Source organism: Phragmites australis, chromosome 7 (assembly GCF_958298935.1).
Source record: "Phragmites australis chromosome 7, lpPhrAust1.1, whole genome shotgun sequence".
In the NCBI taxonomy this organism is placed as follows: domain Eukaryota; kingdom Viridiplantae; phylum Streptophyta; class Magnoliopsida; order Poales; family Poaceae; genus Phragmites; species Phragmites australis.
The window spans coordinates 14,435,536-14,458,201 of NC_084927.1; the positions used below are offsets into that span (position 1 = coordinate 14,435,536).

The 22,666-nt window shown below is 38.9% G+C and overlaps 1 pseudogene; it reads right to left on the reverse strand.

The window, feature by feature from the left end:
- Positions 1–13,978: 13,978 nt before the first annotated feature.
- LOC133925406 (adenylate isopentenyltransferase 8, chloroplastic-like) lies at positions 13,979–14,724 on the reverse strand (annotated as a pseudogene).
- Positions 14,725–22,666: the final 7,942 nt, after the last annotated feature.

The window sequence follows — 22,666 nt, forward strand, 5'->3', positions numbered from 1 at the left end:
GTTGAGAGGCAGCAACATTTCACTCAGCGATAGTAGCGTCCCTTTTGGATTCCATGACTTTTCGTTTGGCTCTCGTGGTCTTTGCTTGGTGATTGTGTTTTTCCTGATAATTGAGGTTGCCATCAATGATCTTCATCCCATCAGAAAGAAGTTTTTCCTTTTAGTTATCAGAGGACTTGAGGATTGAAAAAAGCAAAATGAAAAGTGACTCTTGTTAGTCACCTAACGATCGAATCACGTACTTGTGATCTGAGGATGGACTCATATTTGATTTTCTCATGTTTGGCTTTAAGCTTCATCTAGTAGTCGATATAACCCTTTTTTGGTGGCGGCTATTTGAGCACCCATTGCATGGAGGGGAACCTCTGTCGCTGTCCGAGGGTCAATAGCTGGGACCAATATTAAGTTCTCAGTTTTCTTGATCTCTACAGTTTCTTCAGGGTGCTCGAGGCAAGATCTCCAACTTGAAGAGCTGGAACTAGGCCGACAGGAGGGGTCGATGACAGATGACTGGTTGATTCACTAGCAGCCTTGTTTTTTGCCTCCTGCAGAATCGACAGTCTACAATCAATAGAATAAGGGAAAGAAAGAAAAGGGTTGCTTGCTAAGATTAGAATTTAAGACAAACCTCTTTGCAATCAGAAAGCATGTCACGATGCCCGACTTCTGCCTTTTGGTGATCACTTCCTACGTTATCATAACGGTAACTAGAACCAATTGTGTTGAAGTAGTAACCTAGAGGCCAGATAAAGCCAAGGCATCCAAAGCCTGTAATAATAATTTTACTGAGCTTATCAAGTGGATCTTTAAAAGAATAACTAATCAAAGGGCGATGACTCAATAAGAGTTACCTCTTTGGTCGAGTCATCAAACGTGGTGGTCTCTCGAGGCGGCAATTGCGAGGATGATCCAGATGTCCCCTGAAAAAGGTCAACCATATAGACATGCTGTTAGTAAGTATATAATACAAAAACTATCGAGTATTAGAAGATTTAATTTCAGTACCAGAAGACTTCTTTGCTTGTGCTTGAGGGGTGCCAGATCATACTATAGATTAAAGGACGAGGATGATCTCTTTGATTGAAGGGTCCCTTCAGCCCCTTGATCGGCTGGTACTTTCCCCATGTCACCAAAATTAATAGGGGGACTAAGATATAGGAATTTTTCATTCTGTTCCTCAGTTAGAAACCACATCCCCCAACACACTTGTTCTCTTTAATCCTTTTAATCTGGTATAAGTATTGAAATGGATTCAAACTCAGCTCAATGTTGAGAAAAGCTTCGCAAAGGTGGACAAAAACACTAAGCATGGTGATGGAGTTTGGATTCAAGTGGTGAAGTTCAATTTGGTACCAATCAAGTACATTGAGGAAGAATTTGAAAGGAGGGACGTTGAATCCGCAACAGAAGAATGAGCCAAAAACTACAAACTCATGCTCAATTTTGCAGGAGGGGAATTCCTCACCAGATGCAGGCCTCCATTTCATTAAACCATATGGGGGCACTATTCCTTCAGCTTTAAGCTCTTTCAGCCTTGATTCTTGCATTGATGAGGTTGTCCATGCTTCAATCATAAACCTCGCTTTGTCCAGCTATGGTGAGGCTTCGAAGGTCTTGGCATCAGACTGTTCCTCTGGCGAAGAAGGAGCAGAAGTCTTCGGGGAAGAGCCGAAATCCATGGATGTGGGTTCTTAGGGTAGAGCTGTGTGTTTAGGTAGAGAGAAATGAAGGTTTTTGCGAGAAGATTGGTGGCGATAGCGAGGAATGACTGCTACAGTCCGGTTAGTATGGATAAATAGCCAAACAAAAAAATATAGTCTTTTTGACAACCACTCCCATCTTTGTGATGTCTCGATCGGCGTGAAAAGTGGCATGATGACAATGTGCGAATCTCTGCACACCCATCTGTATTCTACAAGCATTAAATGCTCCAATAGCCATTGTTTCAAATTTTGAAAGGTTTTTTTAACTCTACTCAGAGACAGATATCGAGAATTCGATATTACTGGCCCTTATTGAGTCTCGAGTGAAAATAACAACAGGGCGCTCGACCCAAAAGTGTTTCCACTCGATACTCAAAACAGAGCCTCTTCTTATTTAACTCTTTTGACTATAAGTTCGATCTGCTTTACTTGACCAGGCTAGGACTTGGCGATACTAGAGTAGGCGCTTACCAAAATCCTCCCTATTGAGTAGAGTTAAGGGACTACTATCGAATATATAACTATGGGGTATATACGCATAAGGAGTATACCATATAGGGATAGGGTATGTCATATGCATACTTGACAACTCTGGATATTACATAACCAAATCTATGGTACCTGATACTCCCAAAATCTAGAAGGTGTATACTAGGAAGGCCTCGATTGCTTACCAACTCGAGAAGACTAGTATTCATAATAGATTTATCTACTTAGGCAACAAGAAGGACTCCTTATTGACTAAGGATGAATAGGAGGCGATACATCACCCCTATATAAGACAAGGACCTAGATCCCCCAGGGATTCTCTTTTTTCTGGCTACTCAAAGCAAGCATCAGGACCTTGACACAAAAGGAACTCGGTGACTTTAACCCTAGGTTAGACTAGATTCGATCTACTCCTTGTAATAGGTTAGTCACATTGCCTATACTCAAGTGAATACAAATACATAATCATCCACACAGGATGTAGGGTATTACTCCAACCGGAGGCATGAACCTATATATATCGCGTGTGCCTCACTTCATATTCGATCTCTGATTCACGAAGGTAACCCTGTTATTTTCTGGACACATTGTTAGGAACAAATCCTCGACAAGAGCATCAACCTTCACTATGTGAGCTCGTGCGTGTCATCCCATGAGGGGGCATGGCACAACCCATGGCATAAAGGGAAGATTCTGGCTATTTTTCTGCCATCAATTCTAGAAGCTGCCTAGGGTGTGAGCCTTGAAGGGTGGGGAGTGTAATACCGTAGCCCATTAGTGTTCTGGTTTTGGCTCATGTTGCCTAAGTGTTCTCGTGTGGTGAGATTAGTCACACCTTGGTACTCTTGGTAGGTTAGGGACAGCTTATAGACCTGAGCAGTCCAAACATAGTACCTCTGGGTTAACCATTTTCCACGAAGCTAGAACAAAATTATAAGAGATGAGCTATGAGTATGTTGGCCCATACCACAGGTGGCCTGTGCTATAAGAGGATTTTGGACGTTGTGTGTTCTAGCGAGACATAATGGAGGCACAATGCCCCCAAGTTGGCTCGAGGGTGACAGTGGCAGCACAACCCGATGGTGATGTTATATCTGCCCGAAAGGCGAGATCGGTGGCTCGATAGACCATCGGTATGCCATGTCTGCCTGAAGGTCAATTACAAAGACCGCACTACATGATTTTGAATATTAGAATGTCAGGGATAGAACAGGGATTCTATTGTGTGGAGCAGGGATATTACCCCTTCCTGGACACATCACTTTGTGCTCCTCCTCTTCTTGGTGGAGCAGGAGAGCCTAACACATCTGAAGTAGTTCCTCAAGCCTCTAAAGTTCGTCCTCATGCGTCTGCTCATCCCACTCCCTATTCTGTTCTACCTTCACAATTCTACAGAGCAAGAGAAGCCCCACCGTGGACAACCTGCAAACCAAATATGTTGTAAGTACGAGGCTTGCCAACCCAAATGTTATAAGAATGTGGAGTAAATGTATTACAACTTAGGGATCCAATGGTCGTCCAACCTCATGAGCTTGTCTATAACCCATGGGCAGAGCACCGTGAGCTCTGTCCCCTAAACAAATATCAAGCATGAGCAGTGCCTGATATCCAAGCATGGGTTGAGTAGCTCCAAGTGCATGTAAGCCATACTTGCAAATCGCATGACAATTATGAGTGAGACAACAAGAATTTAGCATAACACAATATTTAGCATAATTGAAAGCATATTTTGTTGTAGAAGTACATGAATCACATAACATAGAATAATTGTAATTCAAAACATAATTGAATCACATGACATAGAATAAATTCAAATTACATGACAACAAGAAGACCCACAATACGAATTTAACATAACATAGTTTGTTACAACATACATGAAAACTTACAATAACTACAAATTATATGGCAATAATAAGTCCCACAACATAGTTGTTTACAACATACAAAAAAATTTCAAATTACATGACTCCAGCATTCACGGAACAAGCACGTGCATGATGAGGATATGGACATCTCCCATCAGATGATGCACCTGAAGGACCTTCTTTAGTATTGTTGGCACCTGAAGGACCTTTGGGGCCATACTTGAAAGTGTGTCCCATTTCAATACACTTGATGCACCATTTCATAGGATGTCCAGCTTCAGCCTTGTCCAAATGTGTGTAGTCTTGTGATGGCCCAGCTTTTGCTTCATACTGTTAGGATCAGAATGTACCTTTTGTCAGGTCTAGGGTCTGTTGTGAATGAGCTAACTATCCAAAACCCATATAGCTGATGGTTCCATATGGCCATGTCAGCTTCCTTCATGAAATATTTTCGAGGCAACAACTGAGTCTCAGCAAAAGCAACAATCACATGCCCTTACAACTTGTGAAGTAGCTTTGCCTTCTAGTAGGTACATATTCAAACATCATTCCTAAGGGCACACTCCTAGCCCATTGGATACCTAGCCCATTGGCATACCTCATTCTCACTATACTCCCATGACACATAGTAACCTTCACTCATGAATAGGTTTGCAAAATCATTATTGTTCCACTCTACAGGGACAAAATCACCCTCCTAATTGTCTATGTTGTCATATTTTGCAGCTTGGTGATACTCCATATCCTCTCATTCCATCAGCTCAACTATCTTTGCCGAGACTTCCTGATATGCTTAAACTTGAGGCGAAGACCATTCATATGGCGATGAGACGTAGCTTGATGCCAAGGATTGGATATGCAGAGGCTATAACTAGTATACAATAGTGGCTAATTTTTTTCATCCTTACTCACCAGCAGTTTGATATCGTGGATCTTATTTTTTGTGAGATAAAGGATGTGATAGCATATGGGATGATCTTGGCCAGACAGCAGCCCTATGCTCACTTGATCTCTTATATGCTAGCACACTAGGTTAGGTTTCTTGAGTTTGTTTAGACCTACGAGTAGTCTTCGAGTTACTTCAGGCACCAAGGCCATTGTGTCATGTTTCACACTCAGGAGTAGATTCCAGTTGCTGAGAGAGAGAGAGAGAGAGATAGATAGAGAGAGAGAGAGCAGTTGAGGATCAGGCCCTAGCAGTGGCTGAGGCAGAGCTTTCTCACGCGATGTTTGACAGTGACAGCGATTTAGACTCATACAATATTGAGTACTTCCCTCCAGTCGCTAGGTCACATGACGCCGAGGCAGGAAGGTTTTCTCAGGCATTTCCTCAGTCTTCAGCTTCACACTCTTCAGCACTTGAGACGGCACCTCCCGTAGCTTCTGCTGCACCACCTTCTGAGTTCACTGTCATTCTTCAGCAGATGCAACAACAGTAGGCAGTTCAGGCAGAGATCCAGGTGAAGCTTCAAGTAGATATGATTTGCCAGTAGGAGCAGCAGCTAGTGCTTATCTAGTCACTTCAACAGCAGCAGTAGGCTATGTTCGTAGCACTTCAGTCTGAGAGAGAGAACAACGACATGATGTTCTCATTTATCCCAGGTTGTTTGGGCTCTCTGTTTCAGGTCTTCAGCTACCAGCTACACCTCGAGCGCCTGCTCCTACCCCGAGTCCTCTTCTAGGTAGTGTCAGTAGTTTCTTGGGTACTTCGGTGTCAGGCTTCCCATTTTCACCACTCTTATTCAACAGAGTCTTTTCTCAACCTATCGGGACTTCTCAAAGGCCAGTGTTTACTCCGTTGACCACACCTTTGACTATTGGACCTCTTAGCTTTGAGGTCTCTCCATGGCCGATCGTCCCTTTTTAATAGCCATCAGTTGAGCCCCCTTTACTTGTGCAGTTAGCATTTGATGATCTCGATGCCACACTTTAGGAGATGGCCACCTAGGTTCATGGTACTTTAGGCTCTGATCCCCGTCCAGATGTAGTATCGTCAGAGGCTCTTGGTCCATTCGTCTCTGTTCAGCCTTTAGCAAGATCCCTCTCAACTGATGTTGACGTCGTTGCCGCTGAGCTTGTCTCTTCCGCATCCGACTCTGAGTCTGATTCAGAGTCTCAGTTCATGGTGTGTCCTTCTTCAATAGTGTCGAGTTCTTCATCTCCTCTGACCCAGGGTGTTTAGTAGTGTTCTATTTATTGTGCTTAGATGCCAAAGGGGGAGTCTAGTATTAGGAGGAGAGTGTGTTGTGGGGAAGGAATTAGTTAGAGTGTTAGGGGGAGCTTTGGTAGATAGCTTCTGAATGTTGGATGTTATTGGTTTTTGATGTAATAACAAGCTAATTGGCTCTCTCTATCAATGTGTTTTACTTCTCATCACGTTTTGTTTCCTTTTGTGCTCTGTTTAATTCTAATTCAATTAGCATGATAGGTTGTTCTAGTGCTAGGCTTTCTCTTGCTTAATTGTTATATATCATTAACTGTTGTCTTATTGGTGTTGTCTTTAATCACCAAAAAGAGGGAGATTGTAGCATCTAGGTCCCTAGGTAAGTGGTAAGTGTTTTGGTGATTAATGAAAACTGTATCATTATGAATAACAAGTTTGTTTTGAAGGTTATTAAAAAATTTAGTTCACAATGATGATTGGTGTGTCTTGGTCCCTAAAATTAATTCTGTAAACAATCAAAGGATATGAGCATCAAGATTAAGGATCTTCTAGTTCTACGTGTTACAAGGAGATGAAAAACACTTAAAGTAGTATATATCTCTTTTCTTATTCTTTTGACCGTACTATAAAGAGGGGCTAAGAGTAGTAGCTTGACCTAGTTGAGTTTAGACTTAATTGGATGCACACTTGTGAAATTCTAGCACTAGGCAGTTCAAACAAGCCCATGGTTGAGATGTTGAGAAGTTAGAGCTTAAGATCGTTTGAATTGGACGAGTTCAAAGAAAATTACACTCATCGGATGGTTCGGTGCTTAGATTGGTGTACACACTGGTGTGTTGATCGAAGACTTTACTGGAGTATTTTAGCATTAAAAGCTAGTGACAGCTGGTAGTGGCCAGCCGTTGGAAAAAGGTACACACTGGATGGTCCGATGTGTATGAGAAGGTATACACCGGATCATCTAGTATTCACAGAAAATGTAGGTGGTTGAGCAACAGCTAGATTTGGACCTCTAGCCTAAATATCCCCTCATTTCGTCTCACTTAATGATCTTGCAAACCCAGAAGGGCTTATACACTATGTGTGTTATCAAGAAGCAAGAGAGTGCACTAGATTGATTTGCAAAGTTCTTAAATGAAAATTAAGGATATCATTAGTGTATAATGAGTAGCAAGTGTGTATCTAGCTGTTGTTTAGGCTTGATCTTGGTCAAGTTAAGCTATTGGCTTGTTACTCTTAGTGGTTAGTAATAACTAGCCAGTCTTGGTGATTTGAGGTGTCTTAATGAGCTCTTGGAGATCATGTGGGAGCCCCAAGAGAAGCTTTATGCTTGGTTTGATACCTGTCAATCTAGAGATGGAGAAGTGGTAATTATGAGGAAGCACTTGAGTCTTGGTGGCTCAAGGAGGAGTGATATCCTTAGTGGATGCTCCAATGAGGACTAGGGGGTGCCAACTCCTCAATACCCCGGGAATTTTTTTGGTGTTTTTTTGTTGATCTCTTCACTTTCTCGCATTTTCTTCAAGCAGTTACATTCTTGCAAGCTTTTAATTCCATAATTTACTTTGTGCTATAGCTTGTTTATTTACTTGTTTTCATCTAGCTTGATTATGTATTGGTATTACTATTCATCTAGACTAAGGTTACTTACTTCTTCTAGAGTTCGGTAGAAGTAGTTTTAATTAGAGCCCAATTCAACCCCTCTTGGACCATTCGATCCTTTCAAGGTGCAGTGATTTTGTCATGTCTTAGTCTTTTTCATTAGTATGATTCATATCGAAGACGCATCTCTTTCAACTCCTATGCATGATTGAAATCATTCAAGTATCTGTACTAGCGAAGGTAGGTGAGCTGAACACTACAAGTTTTGGAAAGTAGTGACATATCAATGACATGAAAATTGACAGGTGTTTTATGTTCAGAGCAACCTATCTACCCTCCAAATCTCCACAGAGGGTGGCAGATGCATGCAATGGACATAAAGTTGTTGTGGGTGTCCAAAGAAAATAATATGTACTAGAAAATAGTGGCGATATAAGTTTGCACAACTAGAATGGACATAACACATGTTGTTTACATAATATTCTAGCACCATTTTTTAGGTTTAGCTGGCCTTACAATGAGTCTCACTCAATATCCAATTAATGATACTGCTAATGCTTAACCATCACCTCACAACAACAAAGCAGTCCTAATTACAACATGCTTGGTAAAATATAGAGAATGGATGGTGCTTATAGAGATCCATTTGTGGCTTCTGAAAGTTGCTTCTTTAGAGTGCCAATTTTTTATCTTTAATTCATAATTCTCACCCACCAGGTTGCCATTTTTTTCTTGATGGCCTCCATGCAAGATAACGATTCATGTAGCTTCATCGATCCTATCTTCATTTTATTATTCTCCGCAAGTAACTTAGCACGTTTATCTTGCAAAAGTGAGAAATTTCTCTCAAGTTCATCCCTTTCTTCAGCAACCTCCTTGCATATATGTGCAATCTCCATGACCCTTTTCTTCCACAACTTCAAATCTTGCTTGCTAAATTCATTGATTTTAGCAAGGCCATATTTATGAAAGTGACGGATAGCATCATGAGCAGCTTTTCTAATAGCTCTTCTTGTAGATATTGATGATGTTCATATGAATTCCTATGGTCCTCTAAATCCTGTAGACACCCAATTAACAAGGTACACTTCTATAACAGCATGGAAGGTCCCATTAGATCTTTCTTCATATGTTATTTTCGGTTCCTTTACTCCAAGTTGTTTCACAATTCTTGCTAAAATATTCATGTAGTTAAGGGTTACTTGAGCCATGGTAGAGCATCAACTAGAACAAATGTTTAAAACATTATAGCTTCTGAAATACAAGCAAACCATCGGTAGGTGATGCTAAACATAGATAGCAGAAACACTTGAGTGTGGAAAATGATGTGTGGTTATTCTGACATAGGTGTCAACAATTATTAAGCATATATAAATAATCCATCAATATTGAATATAACCAGATATAAAATTCTAATAAAAATAAAACATGTACTTTGCCTATTAACATACCTTGTCCTTTGTTGGCTTTCTGATTGGATATGGTTATGTGTTGAGGCTCTTTTCCTACTCCACCATTAGCTATGTCCATCTTATAGCCTTTGTAGCATGTATTCTTCGTTCGCGGGTTTATGTTTGCAAGGCTAGAGAAAGGATAGGAGCATGTGGGGTGCTCAATTTGTTGTACTACTTGAAGCATGTGCTATATGTACACTGCCACACTAAACATCACTTTTTCTTGTCCCTATTGTCTTGCTCTTGTATCAATATAGGCATAGGCTACCTGACTTGTCGGTGGCAGTCATGCATTAAACCTACTAGCTGGTGGTTGGAGGAGAGCGGGCAACTTGGATATAGCTATCAACTCAGAGAACTGGTTCAATTGTGGACATCCATTTCTCATGAAAAAGAAAGATATTTAACTACTGGCATAAGGTTCCTTTTTGTTCCCTCATCGTATCTTAATGCTAAATGCCCGTGTCCTTGTGGCAAAGTTTATATGCGTGCTTCCATGATCTCACAAAGACATAATATTACTATATCCTTGTTGTCCATTCCAAATTAAGCATCATCTAACTAGGATTGTACTCTATCATCAAAGCATCATGGAGGGTCTTTGTCCTTGGTTGTTAGTCTTGTCTATATTTATTTATTTTATTTTCCTAATTCTCGACATGTGTGCTGATTGATACTAGGCAAGCTACTTTTGTTCCCCTTGCCTTTTTCTGGTGATAGGGCTAGGCCAAGAGGAAAGAAAGTGAAAATAAATACTCACCAGCTTATAGACACTCCTAACTCCACATTTTGCTGTTGTGCTCAAGAACCAAATAGGTTTGCTGCCACAAGCAAGGATCTATCAAGTGTGCTTTGCCCAATAGTGAGCTGCAGACAAATGATAACACACTGCAGCTGCAGCTATGCTATCTGATGTGTAGCATGAATTTATCAGGTCATACAAATGATATCCTGGAGATCCCGCAAGCATTGATTTGATAACACGGCTTGGTTCCTTTTACCCTCTGCATTGATTTCCCATCAGAAGCTTCAGTGCTTGGTTAGTGGCCAATGCCTTTGAAAACGTTAGTGCCATTGTATGCATGGATGTACGCATGTTAGAATTAGATGCAGCTGGATAGTCTATTGCATAACGCTAAGTCTATCTTATTAATTCATTTTTTTCCAGTCCACATTGCACTAGAGTCGATGATGTAACACTAAGATATTCATGTTCATCGCTACCAAGCAAACTTGCTACTTGGTCTGTGATGCCGTGCTAGAAGGAAAAACCTTGCAGGTCATACACACAACTAGAGTAAGTTGGATATGTGATTATTTTAGCGGGTCATACACACAATTCTAGAAAGCTTTTGCTTGTGCATGATGTCCTAATGCTGCCACACTGAGCTTCACTATCCATGTTCCTGTTGCCTTGCTCTTGTCTCAGTCTATACACATGTGAAGTGTCATTTCTCTTATCCATGGACAGGCATGTGGTCCATTTGTTGCCTATTTATAGCCTAGCTTAAGCACCCATTCTTAGCAACCCTACTACATGCTAGCACACCTACTAGGTAATTTAGCATTAATTTTTTTTTTATTTCTTAGGTACAAGACAAGAATATGCATGCAAGGATATCCCCACAGGATTATCATCTTTCATTTCACTCTTCATCTCCTTTTAACTTTTACATTGCCCCATTCATTATTCATATTGTGCATAGTATTTTGAATAGAAGAGTTCTTTGTATTATGTGTAAATCATTGGCATAATGTATACCGGAGTACTTTGAATAGAAGAGCCCATTCACAATTCATTACCGCTAATGTATACTGGAGCCAGGCCTTCGGAAACTCGACATGAATAGCTTGCTCGAAAATTATTCAATGTTATGCAAGAGTACGCCCCTAAAGGTGGTTCATTTCTAGAGTGAATGGTATATTAGTATGTACTAACGCTACATTTAATAATTAGTTTCATTAATGCTTTTCTTTTATTGTAATTTTATAAATATGTGCTTCATTTTCGCAGAAATACATTCACTCGAGTAGTTTCACGTGGATGGAAAAATGACCAAGTTGCCTCCTACTGTCATTGGCTAATGTGATATATGATGTATCATATATTGAAGCTACCAACATCCATTCAAGTCTATGCACCAATTTCCATACAATGGAAATTTTGTAGATTATATGTGGGCATCAAGAATGGCCATATTTGGTCATTATTAAATTTAGATAGTGTGTTTGATAACCTTGTAGCTCAATAGTCTCTCGTAAAGTGCTTGTGTTATTTATAATTACGTATTTGTATTAGAACATCTGTATATACTTGTCCCATAGCAAGTGTATGTGTTGCAATATCTATGCTCTAGAGGGCAATTCTAGTGTGTGTTAGTACCTATGTGTGCGCTTGTTATGAAGTAGCCAAGCCAACGAATGTGGAAAAGGCTGCCCTCTCCTCTCTTCATCATAGGTACATACTGAATTACTATCTAATTCCAAATTACCACTAAAACAGAAAGTTAGTATAAGTGTGCATCTCCTGTAGTTATGTCGACGAAATTGAGCATTGAAGCAGTAGCAAAAGAAGCAAAAGCTCATTGTTTCTTTTTTTTTAAGATTATGTTCAGTGCAAAGGTAAGTTAACCTTAGGCTAAACCATTAGGACCAAGGACCAACTCTTTTTGGCTCTGTTGTGATCCCAATAGCCCTTTTTATTTATCCAACAGTTAGACCAGAGACAGTAATACCACAAATATTGTTAGAATTCAATGTTTTGGCCATACGAAGGGACAAGAGGCCCTTGCTTTCTCAGTCAAGTCATGGTATGTTTCATCAACACATAGACCTGCCCTTGCACCGTTAGCTTTTCTTAGAGGTCTCAGTCAAGTCATTATATGTTTCATCAATATATAGACCTACCCTTGCACCATTAGATTCTCTTAGGGGTCTAGAATAGTAACACATGGGCTATATAATGTCAAAACAGTAAAGTAGCACAATCGAATTATTTGGGCTACATAATGTCGAACCTAATTAATGTTTTAAAAAAAGCTAATTTCATTGTCAGATACTTTCCACAAGTTGTGCATAATACAATAGCACCCTATTTTTAATCCTCAGCTAGATCTTAAAATATGTATCCATAACCATATACGTTTAACTAAGAAAATATTTTCCTACCCCCTTTCTCACCAACATTGATTTCCTTTTTTATTAGATCCAAATGTTGTAACAATCTAGCAGATAATGTTGCTAGAAAAACGGCATGTACAGCAAATCTGTAGCAGGTTCCTAGCTATTATAGGTAACACCATTAACAAAATAAGACCTTTACCTAGTCCTAATATTTTGACTCCAATGGAAAGCGTGTATGTTTCAAGTTCTTGTTTTACCTTATTGGATATGTATATCTTCCTCCTCCCAAACACGCTAGCCGCTCTAAACAAGGCACTAGTTTTTAGAATAGTTTTATATTAAGGATACTTCATGGCAGGCCTTATTGTATCACTTCTCCTCGCAGCTTGCATTTTGGTCTTGCTAGATAGTGCGACTAGCACCAAGGCTATGGTTGTAGTCGTTGCTTTTGTTTCCACTGTATACTTGCTTATCTTTTACACCGGCGAGCCATGGCGGTGCCTTCACCTTCAGCCGAGCAGAGATTCAACACACGAGCTACATGGTGTGCTTCGCTCATCCTTGTGTTGCTTCTAGGCTTTCAAATGCAAGAGCATGCTACACGACAGACAACAGTATGTGTATGAGCAATTACTGGTAGTGTTCAACTTGTTGTGTTGATACTTCTTGAGATCTCATAGCCCGAGAGAGCAGCCGAGACGTTCTATCCAGATGCTCTAGGTTAGTGTTAGGTTTAGTATAACAATAAGTTAGCTTCAGACCAGCAGTAAGATAGTTCTAAGCACCTTACCAGCTACAACTATGGATATGCTAGTTAGTGTAGTTGTATGATCTGTTAACTTATTAAATGTATTATATAGATTATTCAGTTGTAATATATTTTTCAACCAATATAATGATCATGACATGTGTATCATATCCCATGATGGAAGAAGTTCTCAAACAAATAGAAGGAAACAACACTACAAATTGAAAAATGGACATCAACTGATCCACATTTTTGTTTATAATCGATCTGGCATGGATCTTCCACTTTGAATGTCCAATGATATTGCCCAAAAAAGGTATAATAAGAATCCTAAGTTACACACACACACACACACACACACACACACACACACACACACATATATATATATATATATATATATATATATATGTCAAACAAGTTATGACTAATGAATTGAACAACATAAAAAAATATGTCATCCATTATTACATCCTGCCTTTAACTATCTAAATGTTCCTCCATGCCATCTAATGCATGTAAGTATATTATGGCTCAAGTACGACATATATAAAACAACATATAAGTATTTCATGGTAAGTAGATATCATTCATAACATCAAATGTCCTTAAATATGAAGTCTGAAAAGAAAAATTGGAACATACTCATCGTAATAAATAACACAACTAGGATTAATGCATTACCTAATTCATATTTCATGAACAATTTAAACTTTACATATGAGAAACCAGTTTAGTTGCGATTAAAAAACTCTTTTATAGCGATTAATCCAGGGCCACTCACATTGCGTTCCCATGCCATAGCTTCAGCGGTATGGTATGTTCCGCTAAGATGTACTTGCAGGGTCTCTAGCATCAAGAGAACAAAAGGGCCACTTCCAAGCATAAACCATATGGTGAATCTTTGCACTTCGTATTTTTGTAAGGGCATGTGTATTGGTCTTAATCTCAGCTATGGCATCATAACGACTCTTATGTCCCATTAAAAACCCACCTAGCTCTGATACGCTGATTGCCTTTGCTAGACTAGTGTTCCCAACATAGTTATTGTGTGCATCAAAGTATTACTTAACCTCCTAGACCAAGCCAGTTTCAAACATATGATCCACACGACGATTGAGATATTTGTTGAGAATCACCTCATTAGCATGGATCCAAATGAGGCAACATTGAAAATGTGGGGAAGAGCAATAATCGCTAGCACAAAGGGATTAACAAGGGAGGAATCGAAATGGTCAACAAGGAGTCCATGTATGAGTGAGTTTGATCCACCTACCATAATAGGCATGCAACCATGCCTTACAATGAAATTTGCGGTCATGGTTGTAAGAGATCAAAGAAGGGATATAGGAAAATCATCAACAGTGGAAGGAATAACCCCAAGAAGGTGATGAGGAATTCCACATCAAGAAAGTAGACTCACCTTGTTGGTGGTGATATCAAGGCCAGCATAAGCTTGCATCTTATTAGCATTCAACACCTCGCCACAAATAACCTTAGCCACATTGATTGATAGCTTCGTCTTTTCCATTCCTATGGTGCCCATGATCACTACCAACCTATTCGTCAACATTTGGGAAAAGTGATGAATGGGGAATCGGTGGAGAATGAATGAGAGACAAAAGTATGCTTTAAGACAAGCCATAAGTATGAGGAAGGGGAAAGTGCATCTAGAGTTCTGGTATACTAGGTCTACATTTGGGCTTATCACTTGCAGGACCACTTATCTATGTACAATATACACTAACAAACATGGTGCTTGTAAATGTGGTCCATTTTGAGCCTTTTAGGTCTTCCTAAAGAGGTAAATATATTTGCATATTTTTTAATGATCAGGTAGAATTTTCAATACATTTATTATCATCATGCATTATATTATACGCTTACTAATGACATTAAGTCGTATATCATGAATAAGGTCCACATTATCCTTAGCAAAACTTGATCATACCTACTTTATAGCAACTACAAAGGATTGACATGCAAATAAGAGGATCCAGAAATTTATTATTTGCTAATTAATTAGGAACCAAATCACAACAACTTTATGTTCCCATGTTTAAATAAGGCAAAATTATTTAGAATCCATATATAAACAATGTTACACAAAGACAAGGAACAGATGTAAATAATCTCTAATATATTTTATGAAGTGCATTAACTTTAACATGATACAACATATCCAAAATTTTGAGAAAAATAAGACTATGTTCCTTACATTTAATAGAAAATTGAATCATACTTTTCATTGAGATTGACACTCTAATTTAATAATAATATTCGAACTTCGTGTTAAAAAAATGTACATTTTTAAGCATTGCACTTTAAATCATTCAATTCTATTCTTTCTAGAACATTGAAAACAAGGTTGACGATAATCCAACCAACAGCACTTGATCACTTTGTTTAGAATAGTCTGGTCATAGTCCAACTGCTAATATAGATCAGATTTGATTGAAGAATATATCTGGTTTAAAGGTTGGTGCTTTATCAATTACGTTGTTCGCATCGAAGCGCGGGCATTGGTGGCTAGTAGGTAATTATGATAGGCAATAAGTGCTTTCACAATATTTTATTTTGAATTACAAAGCAGTTCTCAAAAACTCAAATTATTCGCAAAAGACCAAAGAATCAACTTTGGAGCTAACCTTGGACCGCTAGTGATCTCATCCTGTCGGCAACCCCATGCAGCTTTAGTCCATTGTGCTCTGCTAACAACTCCAACGCCATGCCCATAGGCTCTAAGGGTTCTTTTAGTTGAAGAGCATATTTTTAATGTGGTTGGAGGGGAGGGAACTAGTGAGAGAGAATGAGAATTTATATGGTGGGTTAATTTGTGGGGCGTTTGGTTCCAGAAATAAACCTATCTTAGATTAGATGATCCATAATGGGTTTATCCAATGAATTTTGATGGGATGGCACCATCCCTCCTAGTGATGTGTTAGTGAGGAATGAGGTGTTGATAGATCAACCGTTCTATTTCTCAAACCAAACATGTCAGTTAAGAATGAGATGGTAATGGATCACCTTGTTTCTAAAAACACCCTATTAGTCACTCAGTTCGGATAGTTGGCATGTGAGTTTCAGTGGGTTGAGGGTAAAGAGGCGCCAGATGAGAATTCATTGTGAATTTTTGTTATATAAACAAGTGAATCTCAACTTTTCATTGTGCCAATCAATTCCTCACAACTATATGCAATCAGAGGAAGCACGGACGGATATTTCTCATCCCATATTCTACCCTAGATTTTCTCAGTAACAAAGTTATGGATAGTACCAAATACAAACACGAATAGCTCAATCATGAATACAGAGCGAATACATGATGAGCTAAATGCGGATAGTGTTAGTCACAAATAATTATTTGTATATTGAGTGAGAAACAATAGTGGTTATATCACATATGTAATGATCATTCAAACATCCCATATATACAAAATGCAACTACATTAGAATTGAAGAAGCAAATTTAGCAATATATGAAATATGTCGATCAACTAATACATTTATTAATCAAGACCTAGAAGTTGTATAAACTAGGAACTAAATTACCTGATATTATTACTTATTATTACCTTTCCTAGATGTAATTGTCCAAACCTTGGTACAAATTAGAGCTTTGACCATGGCCCATAGGTACTGGACGAGTTATTACTTTGACCATGGCCCATGGATCAGATAGTATCTGGATTGCTATCCAAATATTATACGCTGTGATCCCCGCATAGCTCTAACTTTGAGGGATACCTCGTTTCTGTATCCTCCAAGAAAAACTACTACTACTACCTGGTTTTGACTCTGATATCAGAGAAAATCCCGGATATCCATGTTTCGGCTCTCATTTCCATCCCATATAACTAATACAACATTAAAAAACACGTTCTACATTTAATATGCGAATTGTTGGAACACTAGATTTGAATTGTAGATATAGGGGCTGTTTGGTAGCGATCCTCGCTGAGGATTCACTCTCGAATCTAGCGAATCACTACCAAATGCGTCGTTTTCCACGGGCTTCGACCAAATCGATTCCCCGTTATAGCTTGCGCGAGCGAACCAGCCAAAACGAGGCTTCCCTGGTGAATCCAACCAACGAATTTTGTACCTAGGCCTCTAGTTCAATCATATTTACCCGCAAATACCATATCTCAAAACCAACTCGCACCCGGCCTCTCTCCCAGCCCGCAGCCCCTTCCACACCTGCACCCCTCCCATCCATCTCTCGTCCCTCTCTCCTCTCCCCAAAAATGGCGACCTAGGTTTGAGGGCAGCCGCCGCTCGCCACTCTCGTTCCATCGCCGGAAGCCATCTCCCCACTGCAAGACCGCAACCTGAAGGCTTCTCTCCGTTGTTGGACCGCCTCTCGAAGCCATCTCGCCGCTACCGCTGGACCGCCTCCCGAAGAAATCTCATCGGTGCCGCTGAACCGCCTCCTAAAGCCATCTCGTCGCCGCTGGACCCCCGGATCTTGAAGCCCTATCGCCTCTGCCTCCGGATCTAAAAGGGAAAGCCACCGCCGGTTGAGCTCCGTCGATTTCATCCACACCTGAGGGCCAGTCCAAGAGCATTTCCCAAGGTGAGCCCCCTGTTCTCCTCTTCTCCACCGTTCTGTCTTGTTGGCATGAAGGAAATTGATATGGTTGTGCAAAATGGAAACGAAAATTGTTGTGGCTATGCAAAATGGATTGTTGTGGCTTCGTAGAATGGCAAATGAAATTGATATGGTTGTGCAAATGGTATGTCTCTCTGTTGTGGCTTTGTGGAATGAAAAATGAAATTGATGTGGCTTTGTAGAATGGAAAACGAAAATGAATGCAAGTGATATGAGACTAGGAAGATTGAAGACAATAGTTGCTAAAACAAAGATATACTTTTGACGAATTGGAATTATGTCTGTTTGAACTGTGAGGGCTATGTCTATAATGTCAATTAGAATAGTGTTAATAGCTCATGCAACCTTGGAATAGCAGCATGGGTTCCCTATAGAGACTGAAGTTGCTTCATGAAAGATAGCTCAATGTGTTATGATATAATAACTTCTAGAAGATGACATTGTACATTAGTAGTACTAACCCTAGATGTTCCTAAAATTCCATTCAATTGGATGGTTGTTGGTGATTTTGTATATATCAATGTCCAATGATCATATTCTAGTGGAGTGAGAATTGATGTGGAGTAATGTAGATGGCTTCTAGTGCTGAATGGCCTGATGAGAGAAATAGGATTGTTTGTGAAATCTTTGCTGACGGAATTAGGAAGGGAAATCGTTCAAGTACCCACTTGAACAAAGTAGGCTACGATAACGTTATTGCTAAATTTTAAGAGAGGACTGGCATACGTTACACAAAGCTGCAATTTAAAAATAAATGGGATAAGTTGAAGAGGGAGTATAGTGCATGGAAGCTATTGTTGAAACAAACTAGATTAGGCTGGGATGAAGCAAAGGGTACTGTCACTACTTCAATTGAAAGGCAGAAGTAGTTAAAGAAAGTAAGCAATCAAAATATATTTCCAATATTATTGTATTTATGATCAGCTTGCATTCATCAATGTCTTTACTTTTTTTTTTATTGCAGGATGTTAAAGGAAGTAGCAAGTTTGAACATCAAGGACTTCAAAATGAAGATAAAATGAAGATTATGTTTGAAGACCTACGAAATACTGGTGAAGACCATTGGGATGCTTCATCAGGTGCTGCTCCTACTAGTCCTCGTGGCTCCAATGATTTGGATGAAGAGGATGATGGGGATGAAGAGGATGATTGTGAGGAAGTAACTCCTCCCACTGGCAAAGGAAAGAGAGCACATGGTGGAGACAAAGACAAGAGAAAAAAGGCTAAGGCTAGTGGCAGAGAGTGGATGCAAGATCAAATGGCTCATATAATTTCTTTGAATGAGAGAACAAGTGCATCTTGTGAATCAATGTCAAGAAGGGAGGATCACTCTGAGTTTTCCATTTCAAAAGTCATAGCATTGGTCAAGGAATGTGGGGCTACCTCCGGTACAAAAGAGCATTCTGTTGCCTCTAAAATTTTTATCAAAAGAGCTGAAAGAGAGATGTTTATGACTTTGGAAACACCCCAAGAGCGATATCAATGGCTAAAAATGAAGCAAGAAAAGTATTGCCCCTAGATTGAGATACATGCTGGTAAAGCATGAAATGTATCTTTCTGTTTTGTGCTATTTTATTGTACCATGAACCTATATTTGTATTTAAAACTTTTCATGTACCTTCTCATTTGTGTAAACCTGTTTGAACCTGTATGGAACTATTTCTAAACATGTATGCTTTTTCTTCAGATGTCCTCTAGTGAATGTTCAAGGGATGGAAGTAGTTCTGATGATGATGGCATGTTATCTTTGAAGATTATGCGTCTGCAACAAGAAATGCAAACTAATTTGTTTGCAACTTCATGTATTGTCAACATGTACTACTCTACTTATCTTGACAAGAATCCACCCAGCACATCACGGCTCATGGGTTTGCTTGGTTGAGGGAAACATTGAATACTCCAGGAGAAAGCCACAGGATGTTTAGGATGAATGAAAGACTCTTTTATATGTTGCATGATTTATTGGTGAGTTCTTATGATCTGAAATCATCCATCCATATGAGCTCAATGGAATCACTTGCTCTCTTTTTATCCATTTGTGGGTAAAATAGATCAAACTCTGCTGTTCAGAATACATTCAAGCACTCTGGTAAAACAATTAGTAGGAAATTTGATGAGGTCTTGCATTACCTAATCAAGATGGCTAAGGACTATATACGTCGCAAGGATAGAAACTTCTCTATTGTGCACACTAGGATTAGTGGTGATAAAGGATGTGGCCACATTTTAAAGATTGTATTGGAGTCATTGACGGCACTCATATCTTAGCAACACCACATCCTAGAGATTATATTAGATACATTGGCAGATGTCGAAAGCCAACCCAAAATGTGATGGCAGTTGTTGATTTTGACATGCGTTTCACCTATGCATCTATTGGTCAACCATGGTCTATGCATGACACCACTGTGCTATATCATGCTTTGGAGGCTGATAGAAGAACCTTTCCACATCCACCATTAGGTAAATATTTTACTTTCTTTTTCTTCTTTCATGGTTACTTAGCACCATAGAAAGGTTCTATAAAATGACTTTCCACTTGCATGTTGTAGGAAAATATTATGTTGTTGATGCGGGTTACCCAAATAGATCGGGTTATTTAGCACCATATAGGGGCCAAAGATATCATGTTCCTAATTGGAGGAGGGGTGTTGCTCCTAATGGTGAGCAAGAGCTCTTCAACTATTTGCACTCAAGTATTCGCAGCGTTGTTGAGTGTACTTTTGGTGTGTGGAAGATGAAGTGGCAAATCCTTAACAAGATGCCAAGCTATCCAATGGACAAGCAAAAGATGATTGTGGTGGCAACCATGTGTCTCCATAACTTCATTCGTGAGAACCATGCACTTGATAAGCATTTCTGAAGGTCTGACCAAGATCCGGATTATGTGCCCACTATACCTCAAAGGTATAAGAGACACCACCTTCTCAAAATGCATCCGATGCTTCGACATCACAATCAAATGATACAAACATGGATAGGTTTCGTGATGATCTAGCAAGGGCTATATCACAATCTAGAGGGTAGATGAATCATCATAATTTGTGATTTTGGATGTCTTTTGTCACCACTTCAGTTATATTTTGGAGTGTCTGATGGTTGCATTTTTTTAGCACTAGTAATTATTCAATCACTTGGTTGTCATTTCCATATAATTTCCTCATTAATGGATATCACTTATTGCAATATGATTACACATTTTATTTTAAAAAGCATTATGAAGAAGACAACATATATAAGGCAAATACATCTCATATACAAGCCAAATACATCTTATATACAAGTCAAATACATCTCAAATACAAGTCCAAATACATCTCATATAAAGTCAGCACAGATATATAGACAGGGTTACAACGGTCAATTCAGCCATCATACTCTCTTTTCAGGAATTGCAATTCAGTCAGCTAGCCAAACGGTTTCACTGTTGAATCTAATTCATCAGAGAAATATTTCCAGGTTGAATCTGAATCACTTTTAAGGTGAATCTGAATCCAGTGCTGTACCAAACGGGCTCATAATATGTTTGTTTTTTTTTTTAACTTTTCTAAAAATAAAAATATTCAATGTCTCCTTTGTTTTACCTTTCCAACTTGTCTACAAGGATCGGCTCATGGGAGTTTTTCTTTTGAGAGGACGGCCTACCAAGGGACGGCCAGGGTTAAAGTTATCGACCGGAGCTCGGTTACCGAGCTCTGGCGGTAACCGAAAATTTGCGATAACCACGGTTACCGGTAAAAAATTCAAAAAAATTCAGAGAAAATTCATTTGGTAAAATTTGAAATTTGGAAAAAAAATCGCGATTTTAGCCATTCGGTAACCGGTTGGTTTGGACCGGTTACCAAGAGGTTTTTGCGATTTATCGAGCGGTTTTCTCAAATTTTCCGTATTATCGGTAACCACTCGGTTTTCTTAGTAACCGCTCGATTTTCTCAATTTATCGAGCGGTTTCTCGATTTTCAGTGAAGTTCAACAAAAAACCCAAAAATTATCTCAATCTTCTAAAATCAATAACTAATTCATCTGAGCTTCAAATCAAGTGAAACAAATTTTATTGGTTTCCCTGTGATATGATCTATATGATAAAAATATTTATACTCATAAAAAAGTTCAAAATTTTCTGTGAAAAATTGTATTTGTTAAACCAAGTTAAATGCATAGTTTACTCTTTGCTAATCCAAAAATAATGAAACTAATTTTGTTAGTCTTCTTACATGATCCTATGTCTTTTAAAAATACATGAACTTATAAATTAGTTATTGTAACATGCATGATTGTGTAAATGTGTTGCGACTAGATTAATTCATAACTGACCCATCACACTTCAAAAATTAGTGAAACCACTTTCATTAGCTTATTTATACTATGATTTATGTAGGAAAAATAATAGTAGACATGAAAAAATTAATTACAATGCTGTTTCTTAACATATTCACTTTATGTTTGTGAACTTTGTAAAAATCATAGAGAAATTAATAAAACTCTAAATAAAATGAAATCAATTTTAAAGATTCTCTTAAAATATGTTTTACATAAGAAAAATATGTATTTGCATGTTACACTTTTCGTTAACATGAGTTAATAACTGAGCCGCACGCTTCAATTTTTTCATTCTTTTTAAACTTCCTCCCTATAGAATATGATGCAAACGATATTATTTTTGAAATTTTTTTCATAGAAGATCTTAAAATTATGTATAATTTTTTAAAGATTTTTTTAATTTTTTATTTTTTTAATTTAAATTTAATTACCGTTCGATTTTTGAAGCCAGACCAACGTTCGGTTTCTGAAACCAGACCGGATCGAGACCATCGGTAACCGCTCGGTTACGTCGCATCTGTGAACGTTAGGGACGGCTCGTCCCGCCGCTCTTGCACCCGTCCCCGTCAAAACCACTTGCCTT